This window comes from Rhagoletis zephyria, unplaced genomic scaffold (genome assembly GCF_001687245.7).
Source record: "Rhagoletis zephyria isolate East Lansing unplaced genomic scaffold, Rhagoletis_zephyria_1.1 Rzeph_scaffold_01481, whole genome shotgun sequence".
Lineage (NCBI taxonomy): Eukaryota > Metazoa > Arthropoda > Insecta > Diptera > Tephritidae > Rhagoletis > Rhagoletis zephyria.
Genome location: NW_016158565.1, coordinates 67,831 through 82,242, shown reverse-complemented (window position 1 = coordinate 82,242; position 14,412 = coordinate 67,831). Strand labels below are relative to the sequence as shown.

General features: G+C 33.9%; 1 long non-coding RNA gene across 2 annotated transcripts; it reads left to right on the top strand.

The window, feature by feature from the left end:
- Positions 1-2,167: 2,167 nt before the first annotated feature.
- Positions 2,168-13,056, top strand: LOC108364162 (uncharacterized). 2 transcript variants are annotated; one of them, XR_001847709.1, is made up of 4 exons: positions 2,168-2,632; positions 9,008-9,378; positions 12,799-12,862; positions 12,930-13,031. It is a non-coding gene; the product is annotated as an uncharacterized LOC108364162 (long non-coding RNA). The 2 variants fall into 2 exon arrangements; XR_001847708.1 differs by having other exon boundaries at positions 12,799-13,056.
- The last annotated feature ends 1,356 nt before the right edge of the window (positions 13,057-14,412 follow it).

The following is a 14,412-nucleotide window of genomic DNA, read 5'->3' as shown; positions in this document are numbered from 1 at the left end:
TAAATCATGGGAATTTTTTTATGTATGTTACCTTATAACTTGGACCACGTGAACAGTTTTCGATTATTCTTTTTGATCGGAAAGGTGGTTTCTCAAGAGTGGTTCCATACTAATTTGGTTTAGTTCCGATCATTGTGTCATGAAAAAATTAGCGGTCCTCATACAATTTCATATGAGCATTGAATTCGGTTTTATTTTTTGATTAAAAACTACTTATTTTTATAAGTATATATTGGGCCGTATTGATAAAAACCAAGCGATTGCTGTTTCTTAAAACTTCAGACCTTTAACTTAGCTTTATTTAAATAAGTTCAGAAAAAGGTCGGAAAATAAAAAAAGCAATTGGTTAGTTTTTATTCATACGGCCTATTGTATACTGTGGTATAGCGGAATATGGTAAAGTCTCACCACTATGTTAGTAATGGTATGAAAATACGACCTACAACAATACCACAGTATACGACACCTTGCGCACTCCCTGATTTTTTTTTATACATTACACGTAAAAGAGAAAATCACTTATTCGCGATCTTTTTTTGGAAATAAAAGCAAAACTCTTACTTTCGGCCTATGGTTAAAACCCATAACAATTAATAGTTTTTATAGTTATATTATAATGAACACGCCTAATGTGTCTTGAAAACAACTTTTGGTTTGCTTTACAGCTCTCTTGTGCGCAAAGATAGTTCTCGTATGCTCTCGAAGCAGCGACAATAACCAGAGTTGCCATTTAGGTTCTTTTGAATCTAAAAAATTGGGCTTTAGCTCTTACCTCTTTTTTTTTGCCAAATTATCTAGCACTTTTTAGCTCCAGAAAGTTTTAGTTGTATTCGTTAATATATTAAAATTACATATCTGTAATTTCATTGCACAAGTGTTGACTAAAATTTATTTGTCTTTGGTGATCTCAGCCTACTTTCGAAACCTTCACGCTATTCTATTGCGCGCGGGAGCACACAAATAATACTCGAAATTAGTTCGAGCTCCGAACTGGCAACACTGACAATGATAACTGGTACAGTGTTGCCACAGCCAAATTTTTTTCCTAACAAAACTTCCTACCAAAATCAACCAAAACCTACCAAATTTTGTTTGGCCTTTTTAATATTTTTTTCAATGTCATATTAAAAATTTATATAAAAGCTCGGTTATGCAAAACTTAGACTTGACTTGACTTTGCCTTCCGCCAGTGGGCAGCAATCTGAGATTCTTCCCAGCTCCTAAGTAGTTCTGGCGTGTATCCTTTAGATGTACCACAGAATGGCTCGGGACCATGCAAGCGCATTTTGGCGCACGCTTTGCGAGACAGTCAGCCCTTTCGTTGCCTTCAAGTCCCGGAACCCACTCCAGCGTTACGCTATTGTGGGCTCCCAGGTTGTTCAAGAGTCCAAAAGCCTTGATGCCGTCCTAAAAGAGTCTAAGGACCTTAACACTGCCTGACTATCCGACACAATATTTATTCTGGCCGCGTTTGTCCTTCTACAAAGACATTCGCGAACACAGCCTTCGACTACAAAAACCTCCACCTGGAATATGGCTGGGTACGAGCCCATTGGCTGACTTTTTTGGAATCTTGGTACAAGTACGCCATAGAGTATATCGTCACCTGAAACGCAAAACGACGTTGCATCGTAAATTGAATGGAAAAAGTCGTGACTAATATTTTAATTTATTTGCATAAATTGATGTGGGGAGTTGTAATTCGATGAAATCCATCATATAAATCAAAAAGTGAATTTCGAATTTTTTATCAGCTCCGACTTTTTGCATTTCAGCAATGATGTTTGTTACATCTGTTTGCATTTCAGGTGACGATATATGGATGTTCATGTTGTATATTGGCAATAATGAGGGTATACGTTTGTACTTACGAATCAGTTATATTTACATGTCTGTGGTCGGCGTTATACGAACGCATTGGTGAAATTTATGTATAAACAAGGTTGTTAATATGTTTGGACATACATACTATTTTATATTTTTCGCAAATAACTATTACTCTTTGTCACGGAACCTACCAATATCCAATCTAGCCTACCAACCTACCAAATGGAAAAAGCTACCAGTTTTGGTACGAAAAGTCATGTGTGGCAACACTGAGCTGGTGGCAAATCCCGCCTTAACACCATACCTCCACTGTTGGTTACACCAGCGCTAGCAGTTAGTACTTCGCTAACTGTCATCATCGTTGCAGTCGTCGGTATTGGCATAGATACCGCTAATATCGCCTACATCCATCACGTCCGCGTACCTGTACTTATCACGCGGCTAGTAGTAGTAGTTTGATGTTTGGTACAATCTTTTCCACGGTCCCAAATATTTCCTGCTTTTCGTGTGTATACTTAATATAAATAGATTCATACATATGGACTTACGTATAATATACGTATATACTTGTTATTCATTCGCTTTCCTTCGGTGCAGCATTTTCTTATCTCTGTTATTATTTGACTTTGGCGCATTCGGGGTAGCCAATGACGTGGTCATAGTAAAAACTTTTAATATTTCCTCCTCGCTCCCTCCAAAATCTAGTAAAATTGCATTTTTGCAAACTGACAATCTGAAGTAAAATTTGTGAAAATTTTAACCTCTAGCTGGACAGCAAAAACTTTGGGAACGTGAGTAGCAGCAGGTAAGTGAAGTTTGCTCAAAAAAGAACCCATAAATTACAAAAGTATAAATTGCTAAAGTGGATATACAAAAAACACGCAGTTGGTCCGCAGCAACTTATGTAGTTTGAAAAGATGTTCTCAATGAGTGCTCAAGAAGGTTATCAGAATTGAAAGAAAGTACATATCTGATATAAAAATGTGAATATGTACGAGTAGGTATGTGTGCATGTACATACCCTGCCAGCAATTGGAAGAGAATTTTATCGCCTATCGCTCGGATGTCACTTCTTCGTCACTATTGGAAGTTATCAAAGCGATAGTACCTCATTTCATAAAAACAAAAAACATTTCTGTCGCTTATCTATCTTCTTAAGAGGCGTTCGGACGATTTTTAGTCTTTGAAGTTTTAAAATTAACAAGGCAAATCTTGAAAGTTCAATCAAGTAAAATTATATTTTTGTTTTCAAAAGTTTTTTATTTGTCAGTTAACGTGCAAGCAATCATATTCGAATAACAAATAATAAAATTACGTTTAGATTTTAAACAGATGCGTTATTCGATTTATTATGTTAATGGCTTTTTACCGTACATTTTTGGAACTGCTTTTTAAAATATTTAGTTGGAATTTCATAAAATATAAGTGCGTTTGAGCTAGCAAAGATGAAAATGGCGTAATTAACTCTGCAAATGTGGTTGCAAGCTCAGACGTACCCCAAATTTCGAATAACAAATAATAAAATTACGTTTAGATTTTAAACAGATGCGTTATTCGATTTATTATGTTAATGGCTTTTTACCGTACATTTTTGGAACTGCTTTTTAAAATATTTAGTTGGAATTTCATAAAATATAAGTGCGTTTGAGCTAGCAAAGATGAAAATGGCGTAATTAACTCTGCAAATGTGGTTGCAAGCTCAGAGGTACCCCAAATTTCCTATTAAATTTTATCAAAAATTTAACGAACAGAAGAGTCTTCTTTAACACTTCAGCCTTTAGTTACTGCCATTCCTATTGAAATAGTTCCTAATTGCTGTATCGCTTTCGTATCATAAAGACGTAACGTTTCGGTGGAACAGTTCTTACCGAGAGCGGATAAGGGTCTGATTATGCATACTTCGCATAACTTCGCACAACCATTTGTACCAGTGCACTAAAAGTGTAACTTAAAAAAATGTGAAGCAAAATCTAAACTCAACAGATCGCTAAGTTTTTAAAAGTTCTGCTAATTTCTGGGTAATGGAATACATACAAAATACATACGAAAGTACAGTTTGAAGTTTATGCGAAGTTGTGCGAAGTTATGCGAAGTATGCATAATCAGACCATAAGAATTCGAAAAAAATAGCGATATCATCGGCGATGATTTTCACAGAAATGTCGTGTCGAATTAGTAACTTCCGCAATAGAAAATGCTGGCAGGTATATGACTCTCTATATACAAAAGATTCATAACTCAAAATTTTATAAAATTTATGGGTTACCTTACATACATACGTATGTACTTACGTACGCTATGTACATGTAGGTTGAGGAGGGAGAGGGGGTTGTAGGTGTTCTGATGTGTTCAATTTTTTAATTTTCGTGACATGTTAAAGTTCAGCTAAAAATGTTGTTTCACATGTAATACTATCATGTGTTTCGCGACTTTGAGTTTGCAATGATTTCCAGCTCAAATATTATGGCTGTGTCGCAAGGTGGCAAATTTCGCAACGAATGCGACATTTGCAACAACTTTACATCTTTCATGAATCCCAATAATATACTTTTAAAATTCAAAACTCAAACTCGCACACACATTCTTATTTTTAATATCAAGCAACAAAAAATCTGAACAATTTGATTTTTTCATATTTTTATGTGATTTTAAAATGCGTGCAAATGTCAGAAATAAAATCATGGCCGACGAATTTAGAGAAGGTTTTTACCATGATACAAAAAAGAAGGTAGTTTCAATAAACAACTTTTTGATTAAAAAGCAGATTTTTGACAATTGCTCAATTGTGAAAAATTCGAAGCGACATTACCCAATTGTAAGTTTTTTGGTGTGGGACATTTTATATCCTAAATTTGGGATTATAAAGTAAATAGTTGTATTAATATATACCTTTTAAAACTAATCAATATCTTATTTTGAAAACGTTTAAATTTTACATTAAATTCTATAACAACTTGCCAAATCATTATTTTAATATTAATACAATTTTAGTGAACATATTTTAAAATTATGTTAGTGTCCTCATGTCATCTCATTAATTCACAATGTAGTTTTCTATATCGGATACGTGATTCTGATGTAATTCTGAAATTACACATTTACACAAATTACTGAAATTACACATTTCGATGTGTTATTTAATACATATTGTCTTTGTCCATTTAACAGCAATGGAATTTACTTTGGAACTCATGGGCCGTAAAATTTTTCTAGCAACACATATTGTTTTCACATACAATTTTGACACACCCAAAATTGAAGGATAAAATAAATAGATAAAACCAAATTTTCAATAAAACTGATTTGTGTAGTCCAGGGTCGTCTTTAGTAAATTTTTTGGAGGCTGTTTTAACATATCCTATCTTATTATATATTTCTTAGCTTTTCTACATTCTGAGAAGTTGAGTAAATGAAGTCTAATATTCTTTTTTGGTCAACTACGATGTTTGATTTCATTTTTTGCAATCATTAGTTCATTTCGCTTGAGGAGTCACAATGCCCATACCGGCTTTTTTTGAAATTTCGGACACAAGTTTTCCAATAATGGTTATAGGCTAAAACAAAACCGATATCTAAAGTGCGTGTAGAACCTCCCATAGAAATCGAATTTTTCATAGTGCATATCTCTGGAAGTATTTGTGGTAGAGTCCTGGAACTTTGTATGGATATATGTATATGAAGTCAATCTTAAGCTCATGGAAAAATAAGAGTTTATTGGAAAATGCGGCGTGCCACCGTAGAACTAGGAATAGAGGTAAATGAAATCAATCCCAAACCTATGAAAAATGGGGGTATATGAAAACAATCTCGTAGCCGTTCAAAAGAGCTAGCGGTATAAGCCAAATAAACTTAAATTCTGGTGACGCATAAAAACCTCTGGAAGCATTTACCTAGAATACAGAGATAAGGTATTTTTCCAACGAAAATATGTACAGAAAAACGGGCGCCACACCTTCTGGAAAGTAACATGATCACAGGGTGTATCCCGAAAACCATTTTAAGCTAAACCTTCAGGGATTATATTCTTGCCAAGACCCACAGGCATAAGCCGAAATTGCGTCGCAAGTTTTATGATCGGCTTGGGTAAGGTTTAACCACTTAACCCCCCTTTGTTTTCGTCGCTACTGAATTCTATAAACTGTCAGCTTTCACACAATTTAAAATATACATGTGTATTTAAAAATGTCATGAAAATTGTGTTGCTAGCTTCATGTTGCAAAATGTTTCAATGCAATGTTGTGGAATTTCACACTTATTTCTTGTTTATTTCTTATTATGCTATGCTTAAGAACAAAATATTTTTAAATCGACAAAACATTAATAAGAAAATTTGAAGGATTTTAGATATTGGGTATGGTAGCACGAAATGTCACAATCTGCTTAATTGTCAGGTTGTTAATATGGCGACGAAAAAGTGACAATGGAACTACCTTGTTTTTTGTATCATGGTTTTTACCTCGTAATGTTTTTATCATTATAATTTCTATGAAATCCGATGCAAAAAATGTGCCGTACTACGTTTCTCTCATATTTTTTATATTCCCTCTCAGCATTTTGTTTACTATTTTCTTTATTGTCTTCTGGCTGCCATTTCTGAAATTTCAAAAAAATGCTTGCTTGGCGTCCAATATTATCATATTGGCTAAACAGTTGGATCATATAAACCTATTCTAATTTGTGAACTTATCAAAAAAGAAAAAAATGCACGTCCTTTAACGTACGATAACTAAGGATGACTTCGACTTCTGGCAACACCACAAACAGCTCGCCACCGGTTAAAGAAAAAAAGGCCTACGAAGGGTGACGAAGTGTCCTTATATTTATCCAGCCCAGTATCCTAACTGAAGTCGAACCCATTAGAAGAATGGGAGGAGCTGAAAACTTCGTTTCCTTTGTTGTATAAACAAGCACGATCATATTTACATATAGTTGCAACATCTGTTCATCGCGAACGATTGTTGTCGAAAGCAGGAGCAACAATAACCACCAGTGTTGCTATTTTAGCCGTTTCCCGGCTAGATTTAGCCGGTTGCGATAGCAAGCAGCCGGAGAAAATTCGTTTTAGCCAGAAGCCAATTTGCTAGCCGTTTTGCAAAAAAAAAATTTGCCGATTTTGGTATTTGCTATTCGCCTTCTTTTATTAAAATTCAAATATATACATTTCTACTTTTACAAATTTAGTGATCCAAAATCTATTAGAAATGGCTAGCCTTATCTCGGAGAAGATTTTCATGTCGGACTTTGTTATATAAAATTGAAGGACAATTATAAAATTAAAAATAACACGAATGGTATTCAGATAGTGAGCCGATTTCAATGTTTTTTTGTTTTAAGCGAGTGACCCAAAAGTTAAAAATTTTGCAGAATTTTCATAATTTTTACACAAAATTGAATTCTGGATGTAGTATATTTTAAGTAACCGGCTACATACATATATATTCATAAACAAATAGTAAACATTAAATACACTAAAGAAAAATAGACAAAAATTGTTTAAATGTCGCGTCCAAGTTTATATTTGGGAGGATGCTGCGGGTATTTTCTTCATAAAATTTTTGTTACGAATGTCTTAAATTTAAGTTTGAAGTTTTATTCGCAGCACTTAGAAAATAAAAAAACACGAATTTCAATTTGGAGAAAAACTCTCTGGGAAGACAATACCTGTGTATAATTGCATCATGATGCAAACATACTTAATTTTTGTTATTATTATTAATTCCGTGTTGGTGGCCTTCGGCCGCGCTAGAAGAAAAAATCTCGTCAGTACAACTCCGGTTACTCCATCCACAGTATTTTTGCACAAAATCCACCTCCAAATTTACAAAAAAAGTGCATATTTCAAACAGAAATCTTTATTTATATAAAAGCTTAATCCCTTTGCTAGACGTATATGTAAAATTTTTTTGATTCGTACCCAAGCTGTCTTACTTATGCATTTTTCTAGAAACAAAAATTTTATAAAATGAAACTGCAGTAGTTTACATCTTATGTGGATAATTCTTGTCACAAATATGTATATAGTTTCTCGCTTATAGTTATGTATATATAATTTTTAGCAGCACCACATCTTTATCAGAAAATTCCGAGAATCCTAAAATTGGTACTGTTACAAGTTGTAGCGCATCATTTTAACTCGACCTTCTCCCTCTTCCACGGATAACGGTACATTATTTAGAGGTTTAAAAATATTTTGCGTTAGGAATTTGTCATCAAACTACATTAGATTGTATTATGTACTCTATCCTTGGAAAAGCAAAAAACATTATTTTCGAACCTTTGCTCAGGTGTAACGAATTCTGGCAGTTTGGAAACGAGCAAGACTTTTAATATTTTCATTCAACATCACTAACTTCAAAATTTTCTTTTACTTTACAAGAAACAAAAATTTTGCTGCTAGTGAATCTGGTAGCATGAGTTTAGTTAAATGTCATAAACTTGTTAAAAGTGAAGTGGTCGGCAAAAACAACAAGTGTCAATAAATTAAACTACCTTCTGTTTTTATATCATGGCGTTTTCTTTTCTCGAAATAATGTTGCCCTGTTTGCCTCAGCCCTTTCACAGCTTTACGTGTTCATTTCTCAAAATGTTGCCCGGCGACCAAGCAAAAGTGTCATTTTGCAAGACAAAAAGCAACCTACTGCAAATATTACAATATTTATAAAAAGGCAAAATTGTTCAATAGAAAAAAAGCCATAAGTTTGTAATTTATGTATCTCTTTTTTTATATATAAGTAATAAAAACATGACTTCCGCTGTAAAGCTTAGCTACCCAGTGGGAAAAGTAGTAATGCATTCCACGCGTGATAAATAATCGAATGTAGTTATTTCTTATGAAATACATTCCAATCCAATTACTGTTTAATATGTAGTCAGCATTCTAATGTAATGCAAAATTGAATGCCCCACTTAGGACATCGCCCTGGGGGAAAAAATGCATTTTCGAATGTGAAAAGGGTTGTTTTACTGATTATTTTTTCGATTACTATACTTTACATTTTCCCACCTGGTTAGTATAACGACAGTTTCCTTTGTTAAACAAAAATAAGGTGGTGTACAGCTTAGCTACGTATATCTTTGTTAACAAAAAAAAATTTATGGATTCTAATTGTAATTTTTGTATTTATATAGAACATGTGAATTGTAGTTGAAACATTTTAGCCGTATTTTTTGTCCAATCTAGCCGGCCGCTCCAAAAAATTCTGGCAACACTGATAACCACGTCAAGAAATCGGTTGACTGGCAAACATTTGGAAAAACTTCTATTCTTCTGAAGTACAACAAAAGAAAACTTTTTTCGCTAAAATATTTTATTAATAAACTAGCAGATCCGGCTTCGTCCCGCCCAAAATTAATTTTTTATTGTAACATTTGGTCCAAGGTTTTCACCAGCAATTCACGTTAACGTTTGGTTTTATGGTCGACAGAAGGGATATCCTCTATTGCCGTCTTAAATAACTTGGCGAAAGCGTTATACCGGGAAGAAGTCCTTGCGGCTCGATGGTGAATCGTCCCTGAATCTGTATACTATATGTGGTGGCAATTTCCAAACTGGTGAGTATTATTGGTCCACATTCTGTTTAGTCACCGTAAAGCAAGCACCGCAATGGTTCTGATGGTTGATTTAACGGGGGTAATTTTACTTTGATCCCTGGTGCCTCCGAATTGACGATCTTTGGAAATAACTCGGCTCCAGCGCCACCTTGCGCATCTTTTTTGTATAGTATTACCCCTATCGTTACCAATACATATATATCTCGAATATAAGTCAAATCGGATCACAAATACGATTTTGAGTAATAACTCGACTCCAGCGCCACCTGGCGTTTGGACTTAAACTGTACAGGAACCTACTCAAACACATAAAAAAATGTCATTAAAATCGTTTCGGTCAATTAGGAGGAGTTAATCCACCAGAATAAGTCTTTTACATACTGACAGTCTTCAGCATTTTTTCTCATAAAAAAACTATCACGCATTCTTTATACGGAGAAAGTGCGCTACATCATCAGCGAAAAAGTTCTCAAAAATCAAACGTAACTTATAGCTATTTAAAACTTGTACTTTATGATACTACAAAACTGCCTACTCAAAATTAGGTGCCATTTGATTCAAAATATATTTCTATAAAAAATTAACAAAAAAAATAATTATGAAAGAGAAACACTTCTGGGTGTATATACATATTTACAGATAGGTAAAGGTTTTAATATGTTTGGAAAGCGCCACGCGTCCTTTTCCAGTAGCCCCAAAATCTCTATACCGATTTCCAGGACACTACTTCAAATACTTCCAGAGATATACGGTACGAACAATTCGATATGTATGGGCGATGCCACGCTGCCTTAATATATCGAAATTCTGCAGTAGGTGACCAAAATTAAAACAAAATCGGTACGCGAGATCGCCTCTTATAAAAAAAGGAGCTTATCTTTATATAATATATAGTGTGGGTAACACAGGGCAACACCTATTTTGATGCGGCAAATAAGTGTTTTATTAAATATTTACAAAAATATTGACACGGGAACGATTGCCACAGAATTTTCTTAATGGAAAAAGAAATGGAGCGAAGAAGACTCTGCAAGTCGCCCATATAATTAAACTTGTAGGGATGAAACGATACCATGCAGGTATCGATATTTTTACTTGGAAGTAGTATCGAAAAAAAGTATCGATGCCTGAAAAATATCGGATCTAAAGTATCGATGCCTACTCGTATTGGTACTCACTGTGTATTCCGTATTAAGTTAAATTAATTTTTTTAAATTACAACTTAAAGCTCGGTTAGTCTAGACTTAATTTCCGTAACTTAACTTAATACTTTGGCTAACCCGTTTTTGGTTTTGTATTTCTGAAAAACAAATTAACGCAAACATACCTCAGTAAAGGAATTATTTGTGCATCATGGTTTTCCTCAATTTCTTTGTATTAAATAAGGGCAAAGTTTCTTGTGGTATGCAGTTAGAATAGCCCTTGGTTTATAAGTATTTTCCATACACTAGGTTAGTATTCGTGTATAATTTTATCTACCGTGTTAGCAATCAGTAGTACATTCGGCTCCCGATTGCTGAAGTGTCATAAATTCTCAACAAAAAAGTACACTGACAACTGGGTGTTAAAAACTTGAATATTAGTTAGCTATTTTCATACTAAAAACCTTTTTATTATTTTTCCATATTATATCACGGCCCATAATATCCCGAGCCCGGTAAGATAACGGGAAAGAATTTTCGTGTCATGAAATCTTGTTAAGAGTAGATATTACAAATCCTCAGGGAAATTCAAGGCCTGATTTTAAGCTATAAATACAAAAAGTGGGGGTTTATTTCTTTCTTTAATAACTCATTGGTTGTTTGCATTTTGTGAATAACAGCGACTCCTTGCTGAAAAGTCCAAATATCTTTGGTCGTATTGCTTTGCATAGTCTTCTGTTCTCTTTGCACTGCAAGTTGAATTATTTTGGTATTTGCAAAATTTTATACAGACAAGACTAAAAAGTATAAAATAAATTTAAAAAAACTTTTTAATGTACCACGCTTTTATAAATGGACTAAAATTAGAACATAATATTTCTCAGTCCCATAGAACTTGTTTTGATAACTTTTGATTTTGAAATTTTAGCAAAAGTCATTATAAACAATTTATGAGATTGAAAATGAAAAGCGTGGGTCGTTATCAAAACAAATTCTATGGGATTTAGATATATTATTTTATTACAACGCTTTTATCAACTTGCAATGTTGTATGTCCAGACCGCTTTGAATGTTGTATGTCCAGACCAGTGATCAGCAAAGAGTGCCTATTTTGAGGTTCCCCGCTACTCAGCATTTTTTGCATATAAGTACGTCTAAATCAGCGAAACGCCACCACTCTGATGTACGCATATGCACAACGACATTGATTTATGTGCACAAGTTGCCCTCCATATGAATACGATGCCCTCATCATACTCATACCATCCCCAACAAGTTTGATCCTCAGCTCAACGGAGTTTGATCCACAATATTCATTGCTTGAGTGGAATCATGTGAATCATTCCACCCAACCCGAAATTTGTAAATGCCGCTTCCGCCAACTAGTTAAGGAATTGCTATGCAGATGGTGGTTGTTTTTACCAACGCATGTTAAAATTGCGTTTGTTTATACATGCATGTGTATGTATGTATGTATTTTGGTGATCGTTTATTCATACCCAATTTGCCACAGGGCGAAGACGACGTCGTTACGACGTCGCTCTGGCGAAGTCGTTTTGGTGAACTCGAAACGACGTCGTTACGACGTCGCTCTGGTGAAGTCGTTTGGGTGAACTCTAAACGACGTCGTTACGACGTCGCCCTGGTGAAGTCGTTTTGGTGAACTCGAAACGAATCCGTTTCTTCGAACCTAAAAGTTTTTGAGGTCTAGGTTGGACAAGTTGCACGCCCCAATTTTAATATATCTAAGCATAAATAAATGTCATTCATTTGGATAGTAAACNGTCTAGGTTGGACAAGTTGCACGCCCAAATTTTAATATATCTAAGCATAAATAAAAGTCATTCATTTGGATAGTAAACCGTTTTTATTATGAAAATTTTTTATCATAACAGAATATGGAATCCACAATGTACACTTGACCAGATCTTTTTTTCAGTATTCATAATATTTTTCATATAAAATGTTTTTTTATAAAGGTAAAGTTCATTCTATTGGCCTTATTACTAAAAAATAAAATTTGTGGGAATAAGTTTTTTAATTTGGTAGAAAACTATACTTTTACTTTACAGCGTGGCGACGAACAACTGTTACCCAGGTTTGCTTGAGAAATAAAAGGGTCCTTTATAGATTTTGCGAAAAAAGTATTTTATTGTTAATTTTCCACAGATTTTACTTTAGTCGGATTAATTAGTGTTTAAATTGTAATTCTTATTTACATTTGCCAGCAGTGTAAACTTTGAGAGAAAAGTTCATTTGGCACGCAAGTCTTTTTCAGGTGACAAAAGGGACTCAAAATGGAGAAAATTAGCGGCATCTCATCACAACAGCGGCAATTAGAAGTACGCTTTAATTGTTGATGCCCAGCTCTCAAAAATGATTAATATACTTTAAATATTATTTCATAAGCGTTCCAGCAAAAATTCAACGAATCTGTGGAAATAATAGAGCGAATAACCAAAAGATATTTGCATTACGCTGGAGACAGGATCTCAAAACGGAATAAAAGAAATGTTTCACGGTCGTCTGCATAAATATACTATCTGTCATATTGATAAGTTTTAACAATTTATTTTTTTGTTACTTCATTTTAGTTATCTTTATAAAAATTGGGTTTATTTTTTAACAAGGACCATATAGTTCAAAATTCAAAATTGCGCAATATACATATGCATGTATGTACATATAAAAAAAATTAACAAGCTTTTATAAAAATTTTAAGATTTTTATTCTGCATTAAAGAAACACATATGAAGCAGTTTTAAAGTCCATTGAAGTTTAGTATGTATAATAGAACACAAGGTTGAAGTGTCTAACATTTTATGCACTATAAAACTGCTTCCTATGTGTTTCTTAAATGCAGATTAAAAAGCTTTAAATTTTTATGAAAGCTTGTTGAAATTTTTTTTATATATACATATATATGTATGTATGTATACTGCACATTGCTTTAATTTTGAACTACATGGTCCTTGTTAAAAAATAAACCCAATTATAATTAATTTTAAAGATAAGTAAAATGAAGTAACAAAAAATTAATTGTTAAAACTTATATTATATTAAAATTTTTGTTTATATTTTATGACTGAATGTTTACCTTATTTTTCTTTTTTATTAATATTTAAGTAATTATGTATATTTAAAAAACTTTGAAAAAAATTCAATGAATTAAATTAAACTATTTTAAACTAAAACAAGTAAGAAAGTCTAAGTTCGGGCGGAGCCGAACATTAAATACCCGGCGTAAGTATTAAATATATGTTTTTTCACCCTTCCGAAACCTTCCGCTAGATGGTAAGCCGGGGTGTATCAATTTTGAGTAAATTAGCGTCCTTCAATTTCGAAATATTGAANGACAGACGGACGGACAGACAGACATGGCTTAATCGATTTCTTTTTTCATCCTGATCATTTATGTATACATTTGTCTATATCTATCTCGATTCGTTTTGGCTGTTACAAACAACCGTTATGTGAACAAAATTAATATACCCTTGTGCACAAGTGCGCTCGGGTATAAAAATTGTTTTTAATTTTCTAGCAACTTTGAGCATCGTTTTGCAGTTCGCTGGTATATCGTTTTTGCGACCCGCCGCTAAGTCGTTTTTGCGACTCGCCGGCGACTCGTTTTTGCGACTCGCCGGCGAGTCGTGTTCGCGGCCCGCCGGCGAAGTGTGCTTTTCATCCGACGAGGCGAGTCGTTTGCGACCGTCGCCGGCGAACAAATTGTTCACCAAAACGAGTCGGAAACGACGTCGTTACGACGTCGTTGGCAAATTGGGTATGTACATATGTACATACTTATGTATATATGTTCTTATACAATATTTATATATGTATTTATAAAGAAAGGATTTTGAGAGCACTTTATTTATTTAAGCGCATAACCAGA